Source organism: Marmota marmota, unplaced genomic scaffold, assembly GCF_001458135.2.
Source record: "Marmota marmota marmota unplaced genomic scaffold, marMar, whole genome shotgun sequence".
Classification (NCBI taxonomy): Eukaryota; Metazoa; Chordata; class Mammalia; order Rodentia; family Sciuridae; genus Marmota; species Marmota marmota.
Window position 1 is genome coordinate 25,829,720 of NW_026000249.1, and position 12,073 is coordinate 25,841,792.

At 38.0% G+C, this 12,073-nt stretch overlaps 1 protein-coding gene across 1 annotated transcript in view; it reads left to right on the forward strand.

The window, feature by feature from the left end:
* Positions 1 to 12,073, forward strand: part of Sytl5 (synaptotagmin like 5) — a 224,669-nt gene that overhangs the window by 137,506 nt on the left and 75,090 nt on the right. The window lies entirely within an intron of this gene.

A 12,073-nucleotide genomic window follows, 5' to 3' on the forward strand; every position in this document is an offset into this window, starting at 1 on the left:
AAAAAAAAAAAAAAAAAAAAAAAAAAAAAAACAAACAAAAAAAAAACCGACCACAACAAACCAAAAACTAGTAGAGAAAGCAATAGCGAAAGGGAAGAGGCCAAGCAAGGGTGAGATGTCAGGCAGAGCTTGACAGAGGGATCTTGAGCACAACTTCACAGAAGCAGATAATATTTGCTGACTGGACTCCATCATCCGATCCAAAAAGCATTTAGAATGTCATTGCCCTTTTGCAATATACATGAGTGCATTTAATATCTTTGAAAAGTCCATAATGATCCACTGATTCCTCTCTTGGGTTGTAAGGGATTAGTTAGGCTCTTCCTTGTGTGCTTTTAATTATTTCCCCTCAGTCTACCACTTTTCAGTATTATTGCTCTTTTCGTTTGTTTGCTTTTTTGTGCGATTTTGCTGTAGTCAGCTGCCTGTCTATTCATATGATTTTTGTGACACTTCCTGGTATATTCCTATGAGCCAAGCTTTTTAGTGTCAAGAAGTGCTTGGTGTCATCTGCAGACATGAGAATTTCATAATGGCCTCTTAAGATACTGTTTAAACATGAAATTAGCATAATTCACAAGATTTTTTCTTTCTTTCTTTTTTGGTACCAGGGATTGAACCCAGGGGCACTTAACCACTGAGCACATTCTCAACCCTTTTTATTTGTTATTTTTATTTTGAGACAGAGTCTCACTAACTTGCTTAGGGCATCCCTAAATTGCTGAGGCTGGCTTTGAATTTGCAATCCTTCTGTCTGAGCTTTCTGCGTCTCTGGGATTACAGGCATGTGCCACAGGACTGGCTCCCAAAACTTCTGTAACTAGACAAGTAATTCTGTTCCTTGTTACTTTCCCTGAAACAATATTTTTAGTTTTCTTTTCTTTTTTTCTTTTTCTTTTTTTTTTTTTAGTTCTAGGTGGACATACCTTTATTTTGTTTATTTGTTTTTATGTGGTGCTGAGGATCAAACCCAGTGCCTCACACATGTGAGGGATTGAACTCAGGGGCACTTGACCACAGACTGAGCCACATCCCCAGCCCTATTTTGTATTTTATTTAGAGACAGGGTCTCACTGAGTTGCTTAGTGCCTTGCCATTGCTGAGGCTGGCTTTGAACTCGCGATCCTCCTGCCTCAGCCACCCAAACTGCTGGGATTACAGGCATGCATCACTGCACCTGGATCTCTGAAACAATTTTTTATCCAAGCAAATTTTTCTGCATTTTCAGAGGGTATTGGTTCTTTTTACTAGATTTTGATTTGAAAACTAATCAAATTTTTCATGAAGTTTATTAGATCAGAGTGGTGCTTATTGAAGAATGGCTCCATTGGGGAATGTGTGTCATGAAAGACTTTGTGGTGAGGTTGAACTTGGGCAGATGCCATATGGTGGGAGAAGCAGGGCAGGCAGAAGAAATCCTTCATGTGCACTGAAGCTTAACTTTGAGTGTTCAACATGGCTTTGCCCAATTGGGAAAGAAATAGCAGTCACTAATAAATATAGAGTCCTTTCCTAGCAAAGATATTTTAATAGATCGAGAACCAGTGAAAGGACTCTGATGTGTGAGAAGAGCATAGATGTTGAAAAATAAAACTCTGGATCTGAATCCTGGCTTAAGAGCTCCATGACCCACAGCAAGTTGCCTCTCCAAGAATCTACTTTCTTACCTATCAAGTGGGAATTGCAATTCCTTTCTCATGGGTTGTTGTCCAAGTTTAATGGCGTGACATGTATGGAAGCATGCCAATCATAGAAGCTACATTCAAAACAAGAGGTAATATATTGTAATTTTCTAGATTTTTATTTGTTTTGCCATGCTTGGGATGGAACCCAGGCCTCAGACATGCTAAGTGAGTGTTCAACCCCAACCCCCAAACAGGTAACATTTTTTTTATATTCAGGGTACAAAAGGGAGATATGCTCAGCCATGAACTTTCCTCATCAAATGTGACATAGCACCAGAGTTGATGGCATTTCTTCTGAACATGAATATAAGATGGGAGTATTAGGAACTGTGTGCAAGCATCGGCATCAGGCTACAGTGGTGTTATTCTGCCTGCATATATTATCTTAATGATTTTCGTCTCGTTGTTTCTGGTTGACAATGTATCTCATCAGTCACTGTGTTTTTTCTCTCTTAATGGAATATGAAACTCTGGCTCGAGACAAGGAGTTCGCTTGCAGATATGGCTGCAGAGGCTGAAGTAAAACTTGGGAATGATGGCTCTGAAAGTATAATAAGAGCTAATATTTACTGAGTTCTTATTGGATTTGTTGAGAACTAGACTTGGCTGCAGATAACAGAAACGCATTATAATAATGACTTAAACAATATGGAAATATATGCCGTTGTAATGTAAAAATCTGGGTTGGCTGATAGATTTGTTCTATTATAGAGGCTCATGAAGCTGGGGTCTGGGCTCCTTGTGTTTTACTGCTCCACTATCTTGAGAGGTTAGCTCTTGATCCACAGTGACTCAACCTGTATCCTTAGCCCAGTCTTTGGGAAAGGATAAGGGATTGAGGGAAAAGGGTACTTCCTTTTCCATTAGGGAAATTAGCTTCAGGTTACATACCTCCTTTCTGATCACATTTCACTGGCAATAGTAGGAAATCTACTATTTTAAAATTTTAAGGCTGTGGTTGTGGCTCAGTGGTAGAGCGCTTGTCTAGCATGCATGAGGCACTGGGTTCGATCCTCAGCACCACATAAAAATTTAAAAAAAAAAAGATACTGTGTCCACCTAAAACTAAAAAATATTTTTTTAAAAATTTAGTTGTACTTTTGATTAACATAATAATCATGCATGTCAATGGGATGCAGTGTGATTTCAACATGTCTATGCAGCATGTATTGATTAAATAAGGATAATTAGGATTTTTCTCTCTTTATCATTTCTTTATGTTTAGAAACTTTGATCTCCTCTCCTCTACTTCTTCATAAAATATGTGATGCCGACGCTTTCACAGTTCCTAACACTCCCATCTTATATTCATGTTCAGAGGAAATGCTATCAACCCTGGTGCTATGTCATATTTGATGAGGAAAGTTCATGGCTGAGCATATCTCCCTTTTGTACCCTGAATATAAAAAAAAAAAAAATGTTACCGGTTTGGGGTTGGGGTTGAACACTCACTTAGCATGCCTGAGGCCTAGGTTCCATCCCCAGCATGGCAAAACAAACAAAAACCTAGAAAATTACAATATATTACCTCTTGTTTTGAATGTAGCTTCTATGATTGTCATAAAATATATACTAGGATATTGTGAACAAGTCACTCCACTGTGCTGTAGAACACAGAATTTATTTCTCTTAGCTAACAGTGCTTTGGTACTCATTACCCCTACCTCCCTTTATCTCCTAACCCTGCCACCCTTCCCAAACTCTAGTAATTACTATTCTGTATTCAGACCATCATTTCTAGCTTCCACATATGAGAGCGTGCATATGGCATTTTTCTTTCTGTATCTGTCTTATTTTACTGAACATAATGTTTCCATTTCCATCCAGTTAACTGCAGGTGACAGGGTTTCCTTCTTTGTGACTGAATAATATTCCATTGTGTGTATATACCACATTTTCTTTATCTATTCATTCACTGATGAGCACCTAGGTTGATTCCGTTTCTTAGCTATTGTGGATAGTGTTGCAAAAAACATGGACATGCAGATATCTCTGTAGTATGCTGGTTTCATTTCCTTTGAGCATATACCCAGTCGTGGGGATTGCTGGATATGGTATATCCATATGGTAGATCTATGTTTAGTTTACTGAGGAACCTCCATAATGTTATCTATAATACTTGTACTAATTTACATTCCCACCACCAGTGTTTGAGACTTTTCCTTTTTATATATTTATTTTTTACTTATAGGTGGACACAGTATCTTTATTTTATTTTTATGTGGTGCTGAGGATTGAACCCAGTGCCTCATGCATGCTAGGCAAATGCCCTACCACTGAGCCACACCCCCAGCCCTTAAGACTTCCTTTTTAATACATTTTTTTTAGTTATAGATAAGCACAATACCTTTATTTATTTATTTTTATGTGGTGTTGAGGATCTAATCCAGTGCCTCACATATGTACTAGGCAAGTGCTCTACCGCTGAGCCATGACCCCAACCCTGTTGGTCATTTTTATTACTTCTTTTGAGATACATCTATGCAGATAATTTATCCATTTTTTAAAAATTACATCATTATCCTCCCTCTCCCTTTTATTGAGAGACAGGATCTTGCTATGTTACCCAGGCTGGCCCCAAACCTCAGGGCTCAAGCAGTCCCCCTGTTTCAGCCTTTCGAGTTGCTAGGACTACAAGGTGTGTGTCACTACACCTGGTGAATGATTTGTTTTTATGTTTTTTTAAGGTTTTTGAGTTCTTGGATATTAATTCTTTGTCAGATGAATAATTTGAAAATATTTCCTGCCAGTCTGTAGGTTGTCTCTTCACTCTTTATCATCTCCTGTGCTGTTCAGAGGCCTGTTTGTTTGATATATGGTCCCATTTACTTGTGCTTTTTTTTTTTTTTTTTTTTTTTTTGCCTGTGCTCTTTGGGGTCTTATGATGAAAAATCATCACCTATACCAATGTCTTGAAGTGTTTCCCCTATGTTTTCTTCTAGTACTTTCATATTCTCAGGTATTGTATTCAGTTCTTTCATTCATTTTGAATTGATTTTTATACAGGGTGAGAGACAGAGGTGGAGTTCCAATCCTCTGCATGTAGATATCCAGTTTTCCCAGCACCATTTATTAAAAGGCTGTCATTTCTCCAATGTATGTTTTTGGCATCGTTTTCAAGAACCAGCTGGCTGTAGATGCATGAATTTATTTCTGGGATCTCCATTCTGTTCCGCTGATCTATGTGTCTGTTTTTAATGCACTACTGTGCTATTTTAGTTACTATGGCTCTGTACTCTGTCTTGAAAATCAGGTACTGTGATGCTTCCAACTTTTTTTCAAATTTGCTTTTCTTAAAACTCGGGGTCCTCTGTACCTCCATATGAAATTAAGGATTATTTAGAAATCTAGTTTTTAGTCTGAGTAGCCACGAGCCTTGTTTGATGTTCACTAATGGAGACCTAAAGGGAGAACAGATACTGGGAAACACATACCATACCGGTCTATTCCACAATTACTATGTGTCAAGCTATGCTAAATACTTACAAATATTGTTTCACTTAATAAATTAATAAATATTAATACTTTTAATAAATAAATTAATAATAATTTTATAAGTTAATAAATAGTGTTCTATTTAATGCTCACCAAAGCCAGATGAAGTTGTTTTACAGAGGGGATAGTTTGCAACACAGAGAAATTAAGTCTCCTTAAATTTTCAGACAGGTAAATTAATTGTGGTAAGGTCTCAGAGGAAATAAGTGGCATTACCAGGATTTGATCCCAGGCAGTCTGACTTCAGAGTTCTCTGCTCTGGGGTCAGTATGTAATTCTGGCTTGTTTATTATGTCCCTTAGGTCTTGATGTGTTCTGCTAGATGAGATTGTTTAAAAGCATCAAGAAATAAAGGTCTGTTTATAAATTATTTATTCATGACTTCCTCTTCCGGGAAGCTAGTTGTTTCCATTCTTATCTCGTTTGGTACAAAGTAGTAATCGGTACAACTTTATCTAGACAGGGAAACAAAAGAAAAATACCACCATTCAATGTGACAGGAATTTTAATGAAAGCAATTCCTGATTTGAAAGAAATGTATCTCTGCAATGATAAAGCAAAAAGTCAGTTTAACAGATTGAATTTTTTCAATGATGGAATTTTTTTTTTTAAAAAAGTGAATTCAGTATATCACCAGAATATAGAAATGAAAAGATTTTATCATTCAGTGACAATCAAGATAGTTCATTTTTTTAGTCTTTAATATTTCAACTTCGTATAGCCCATCAATTCATATGTTAATATGAATGCTTCTGTATAGCAATAAAGAAAACTAAAGAATAAACATATTTAAAAATGCAAGCACACCCTGCATTTATCCCAAATGAAGAATTGGTGCTAGCTGGAATTAAATTTCTTCAAAAGCTCTTTTTCTTTTTATTTTTTTGTATCCCACCAGTTTTTAACAGTTGAGAAGGGGTCATATTTATTTCTATGCATTTTTTCACCAACCTCTCATACTCTTTGCTTTTCTTTCAATAAAAAATTGGAGGAAATGGTTGGAATTTTTAATATTTTGGGGAATCAAAATATTCTTGCTGGCCTAGCACGGTGGCACACACCTGTAATCCCAGTGGCTCAGGAGGCTGAGGCAGGAGGATCAAAAGTTCAAAGCCAGCCTCAGCAACTTAGCGAAGCCCTACGCAGCTCATTGAGACCCTGTCTCTAAATAAATTACAAAATAGGGCTGGGATGTGGCTCAGTGGTCAAGTGCCCCTGAGTTCATCCCTGATACCAAAAAAAAATTTTTTAAAGTCTTGCTGTCTAAATAAAAGTGAGTAGTTAGAAAAAGGTTAAGGAAGATGGGAAAAGTTTTAGTCTTTAGTAAGGAATCGAGAATATTCTGTAATTTTTTTTTTATACTCTTACTTTTAGCTACCTTTATTTTTAATTTCTTGTCTTTTATTGGTACATTGTGATTATACTTCACAGTGGGATTCATTATTATATATTTGTATATGAATTACTTTCCCTAGTCCCTCCCCCTTTTTCTCTCCTCGTCCCTCCCTCTGGTCTCCTTCCTCAACTCTGCTGGTATTGCTTCTATTTTTACGGGGTCCTCCTGTTTTAAAACTCTTTCTCTCTAGCTTCCCGTAGAAAGAACAGACAACCCTTGACTTTCTGATGGCTTATTTCACTCAACATAAGGCTCTCCAGTTCCACTCATTTTCCTGCAAATTGCATAATTTTCTTCTTCTTTATGGCTGAATAAAGTGCCATTGTACATATAGACCATATTTTCTTTATCCATGGATGGACACCTAGACTGGTTCTCTAACTTTTTTATTGTAAATTGCAGAGAAACATGGGTATTCATGGATAATAGTTTGCTGACTTTAATTCTTTTGGAAAAATACTGAGGAGTGGTATAGCTGGGTCTTATGGGGTTCCATCCCTAGTGTTTGAGGAACCTCCATACTGATTTCCACAGTGGTTGTACTGATTTACCACCCCACTAAGAGTATAAAAGTGTTCTTTTTTCTCTACATCTTCTATTTAGTTCATTTGCTCATTTATTGATCAGGTTATTTGTGGGGGTTTTTTTGTGGTGGGTTTTCTTTTCTCTCCCTCCCTCCCTCATCCCACACCCCTCCCTTCTTTGTATATTCTGGATATTGATCTTCTGTTGGAAGAGTGCCTAGCAAAGATTTTCTTCCATTCTGTAAGCTCTTTCTTTGCACTCTCGTTTCCTTTGCTGTGCAGAAGGTTTTTAATTTGATGCCATCCCATTTCCTAATTTTTGATGTTATTTCCTGAGCTTTAGTAGTCCTATTGAGAAAGTCTCTGCATGCACCTACATGTTGGGGTGTTTATGCCATGTTTTCTTCTAGCAGTTGCAGAATTTCTGGTCTAATTCCTAAGTCTTTGATCCACTTTCAGTTGACTGCCTGGGTCCAGCCCTGGCGGGAGATCCAGGGGTCCTAAAGGAGGAGTGGCATTGATGAAAGAAGAAGAGATGGGACAACAGGTTGCAAGTTATGAGCAGCCTCCAGAAAAAAATCTGCTGTCCTTAGAGGGGCCTTTTTTTTAAATACCTTTTTGACAGGTGTTTTTTCAGGTAGTTAATGAATAGTTTCAAAGCATGAAACATCTTTAATTTACATAATTTTCAAGAGTTACAATCTTTTCTGATATACATTGATTACCTTAGATATTGAGTACATTGTTCAAAATATATTCCAGCACCCTTAGCCAATCTTGATTAAGCTTTTAAGTTTTTACCTCAATCAGTAGGTGTTAGACTATGCAACTAGACTACATGTCTCCTGACCTATTATTCACTTTTAACTTTAAAGCATACCTATAGTTATTTCATTAACCTTTAACTTTAAAGCATACTTATGATTATTCATAAGCTTTCTTACTTCTAAACTAAAATCCCAGCAAAACACATTTAAAATAGTTAAAGTCTATTACTTAAAAGCCTACTACTCTGAAGTGCCTCTAAAATAGATCTATATTAATTTTACATTATTTTATTTTTATTTCCAAGGTAATTTCCTTTTTTCATATGACCTATTTAACTGCTTTCTTAAAGAGTTTCCTCGATCCTTGGTCAAAGCACACCAATTCTTATGTCTTTGTAATCTTTAACTAAAGGGCAGGCTCTGCACCTCAGCCCATTTGTCATTAATATTAACCATGTGTTTTCCATTCTCATCATGAATTCCTGTGTAAGGCAAAGGAGGGTCTGTTGGTGGGGGGAATGTATGTTGCACAGGTTGTGGCTTTAGAACAGGGGGCTTAATGTAAATTGTTAAGCTTTCCTCAGGAACCTCGGTTTGCAATCTTTTTTCCATGAATTTCTTGAGGAATAACACTGTTGTTTGTGTTCTGAGAGATATTGAAACACACCTTGTGGCATGTCTCAATTGTATCCTCAGTCTCATTCTGGGAATTTTCCTGCAATCTCAGGCAATATGTACTTTTATTATTGATTGACGTATGCCCTGTTATCCATATCATGAGTATCATAAACAAAACACTTAACGTTCCCCATGGTTCCAGTTTCCAGATGGTGTGGTCCTGCCGAAGCATCCCCCACGCTGTGACCCTGTCAGACAGTGGGTGCAGGAACCCCTTCACCAGTTGATTTTTGTGCAGGGGAAGAGATAGAGATCCAAATTCATTCTTTTATTTTTTAATACCTTTATCTTAGTTTTTAATTTTTTTTTTTAATGTGGTACTGAGGATTGAACCCAGGGCCTCCCATATGCTAGGCGGGCGCTCTACAGCTGAGCCACAACCCCCCTCCCCAAATCCGTTCTTGTACATACGAGTGTCCAGTTTTCCCAGCACCACTTGTTAAAGAGACTGTCTTTTCTTCAATGTATGTTTCTTGGCACTATTGTCAAGAATGAGATGATCATAGCTCTTTGGGTGTGTTTCTGTGTCTTCTGTCTTACTGGTCTATAAGTCTATTTTTATGCCAGTACCATGTTTTTATGCCAGACCCATTTTTAAGGGTGTTACTTGGAACCAGAAGCATTTCTAGATTATGTGGATAGCTTATGAGAAAGATGAGTAGATACTGTGCCTGCAGGCCAAAAACTCACCTTCCTCAGTTACCTTCCTGAGGCTAGGCCAGCCATGCAGAAACCCAAGGAGGTTCACCTTGCTTTGTAAATACTCATTAAACAGACGGCAGAGACATAGCCCATCTTATTCCTCTCCTAGTTCCCTATGCTTTCCTTTATCCTTAGTACTGCGGAGAAGACATTAAACAGGAGTGAGTTTGTTATCATAATGATGTTGGTGCCCTCTTCTGCTCTTGGCTTTCCTGCCCTTCCACCTTTCGCCACGTTGGACACAGCAACAAAGGCCTTGCCAGATTGCCAGCCCCTTGATCTTGGATTTCAGAATAGTAAGAAACAAATGTCTGCTTTTTACCAATTACCCAGAGTGTGGAATTATATTATACAACACAAAGCAGACCAAGACACCCTACCATTGCCCTTCCTCTGCTTCCTGTGTGTCTGAAAATGGCTGTGCCCACATAACATGGATTCTCCTAGATCTGATTGAATTAGTTCAATTTCAAAGACAAGCTGGAAAACTCAGTAAGCTCTTTAATAGTTTTCATCAACCTCTGCAATTCTTCTCAGTTTTCTCCACATGTCTCAGAGATAGTTGCCAGAATATATGGGCCCATAAGCACCAATAATATTAGCATTTGCCCAACCAAGATGTTTAGGCCTTTCATCTTTGCTTCCTTGTGACCTGACTTATACTTGGCCCAAAGTCCTTTTCAACACTTGTAACTGTGAACTGTAAAAGCCAATTGCTAAATAAAGTCCTGTCAAGTGGAGCACAAAGAAAGATGCAATACATACATACATAAGATGCAATACAAATGTTTAACTAATTTGTGGCCATAATTTCTCCAGGTGGTCTCAGCTCCTCCAGTTTAAGGAGGTGCTGTGTGGTTAAACTTCAGGAACCTGACCATAGACTCTTTTCTAGGAAAGAATTTGCCTCAAGAATATCCCACAATTCCCCATTTTCTTAGTTTATTACTCTTTGGTCCATCAACCCACTTGGGCTGCTCCCTGGGATTGCTGGTTTTGTTCTACTTGTTTTGAGTAGTTTGTTTCTTTATCACTGTTGCATGGATTGTTATAGATTTTGGACACTGCAGTGTTCTGTTCTTCCTGCTCCCTGAGGGTGGGCATGACAAAGTTTAGTTTCACAAATGTAAAAGGGAGATGGTACGAAAGATGTGAATGATTTTGGATTATTTTTTCCTGGAACAAAGAAGAATAGAGATCAACAGCATGACGGAACCACATGTCTATGAAGCATTTAAGTGAGAATGAGCCTGTTTTCTATAGCAGTGTTTTCCAAATTTGGCAGTATATTTGAGTAAATAAGGAAAGTGTTTAAAATACCATTGCATAGGCCACATCCAAATCCAATGACACACAGAATGTGTGGGAGTGAGACCTAGGAATCACTGAAAAAAATCTTCCCAAATGATTTCAACATATAGCCAAATTTGAAAATAAATGTTTCAAAGCTGTGCCTCTCAAACTCTAATCACCTGAATATTTTATGAAACCACTGATTTTGAAAAAATGTACTTTCTGATCCAGTAGGTCTGAAGTGTAGCATTCCTACCAAATTCCCTGGAGAAAGGACTGCCCATGTACCTATGTGCCAGATACCATGCTGGGAACTTTATTTATATTAGTTCATTTAATATTTTTTTTTGGTACCAGGGATTAAACTCAGAGTCACTCAACCACTGAGCCACATCCCCAGCCTATTTATTTATTTATTTATTTGGTGCTGGGGATTGAACTGAGGGGCACCCAACCACTGAGCCCCATCCCCAGCCCTATTCTGTATTAAGAGACAGGGTCTCACTGAGTTGCAGAGTACCTTGTTATTGCTGAGGCTGGCTTTGAACTTGTGATCCTCTTTTCTCAGCTTCCTGAGCCACTAAGATTACAGGTGTGCGCCACCATGCCCAGCTTTATTTTTTTATTTTGAGACAGAGTCTCTATAAGTTGCTTAGGGCCTTGCCAAGTTGCTGAGGCTGGTCTTGAGCTTGCGATCCACCCTCCCTGTGTCAACCTCCTGAGCCGCTGGGATTACAGGTGTGTGCCACCACATCTGGAAACTCATTTAATCTTAAAAACAACTATGAAAGAATACAATTACTCCCATTTTAAAAAATGAGAGATTGAAATTGAGTGACTAAATCATTGCCTAAGGTTGGACAGCTAGTACAGGAGGAACCTGGATTCATAGACATGACTGACAACAACGCCCATAGGTTAATGGAAATTGTTGGATACTATCAAATGCTAAGCAGAAGTGTCAATATCTGAAATGCTAGACAGTATTTTGTAGGCACAAAATTCTTGGGATCACGGAAGGAAAGTACCAGGCTATTGATTGGTTTTGCACTGTTGTCTCATGTAGTACATCCAGGCAGACAAAGCCCCTGCAACCATGTGTGTCTTTGCACCCCAGCAATGCTCCAGTGTTGTGGCATCAAAGATGTCCAGGATAAGTCGGAGTAGAATGTGAATAAATCTTCATAGAAAAATAGTGCTAGTGGAAGATGTCAAAAATAAAGCATGAGGGGCTGGTGTTTTGGCTCAGTGGCAGAGCACTTGCCCACATGTGTGAGGCCCTGGGTTTGATCCTCAGCACCACATAAAAATAAACCAGCAAAATAAAGATAAAAAAATTAAACAAAGCAAATAAAGATATTGTATCCATCTATAAGTAAAAAATAAAAAAATAAAGCATGAATGTAATTTTCAACTACATATCAATGGATCATTGATTCTGGAGGGAGAAATTGTATTCTCTGCAAGTATTTGGTTTTGACTCCTTGATTTGAATATTCTTCCAAACGAAAACATCTCTTAAAAATAGGTCTG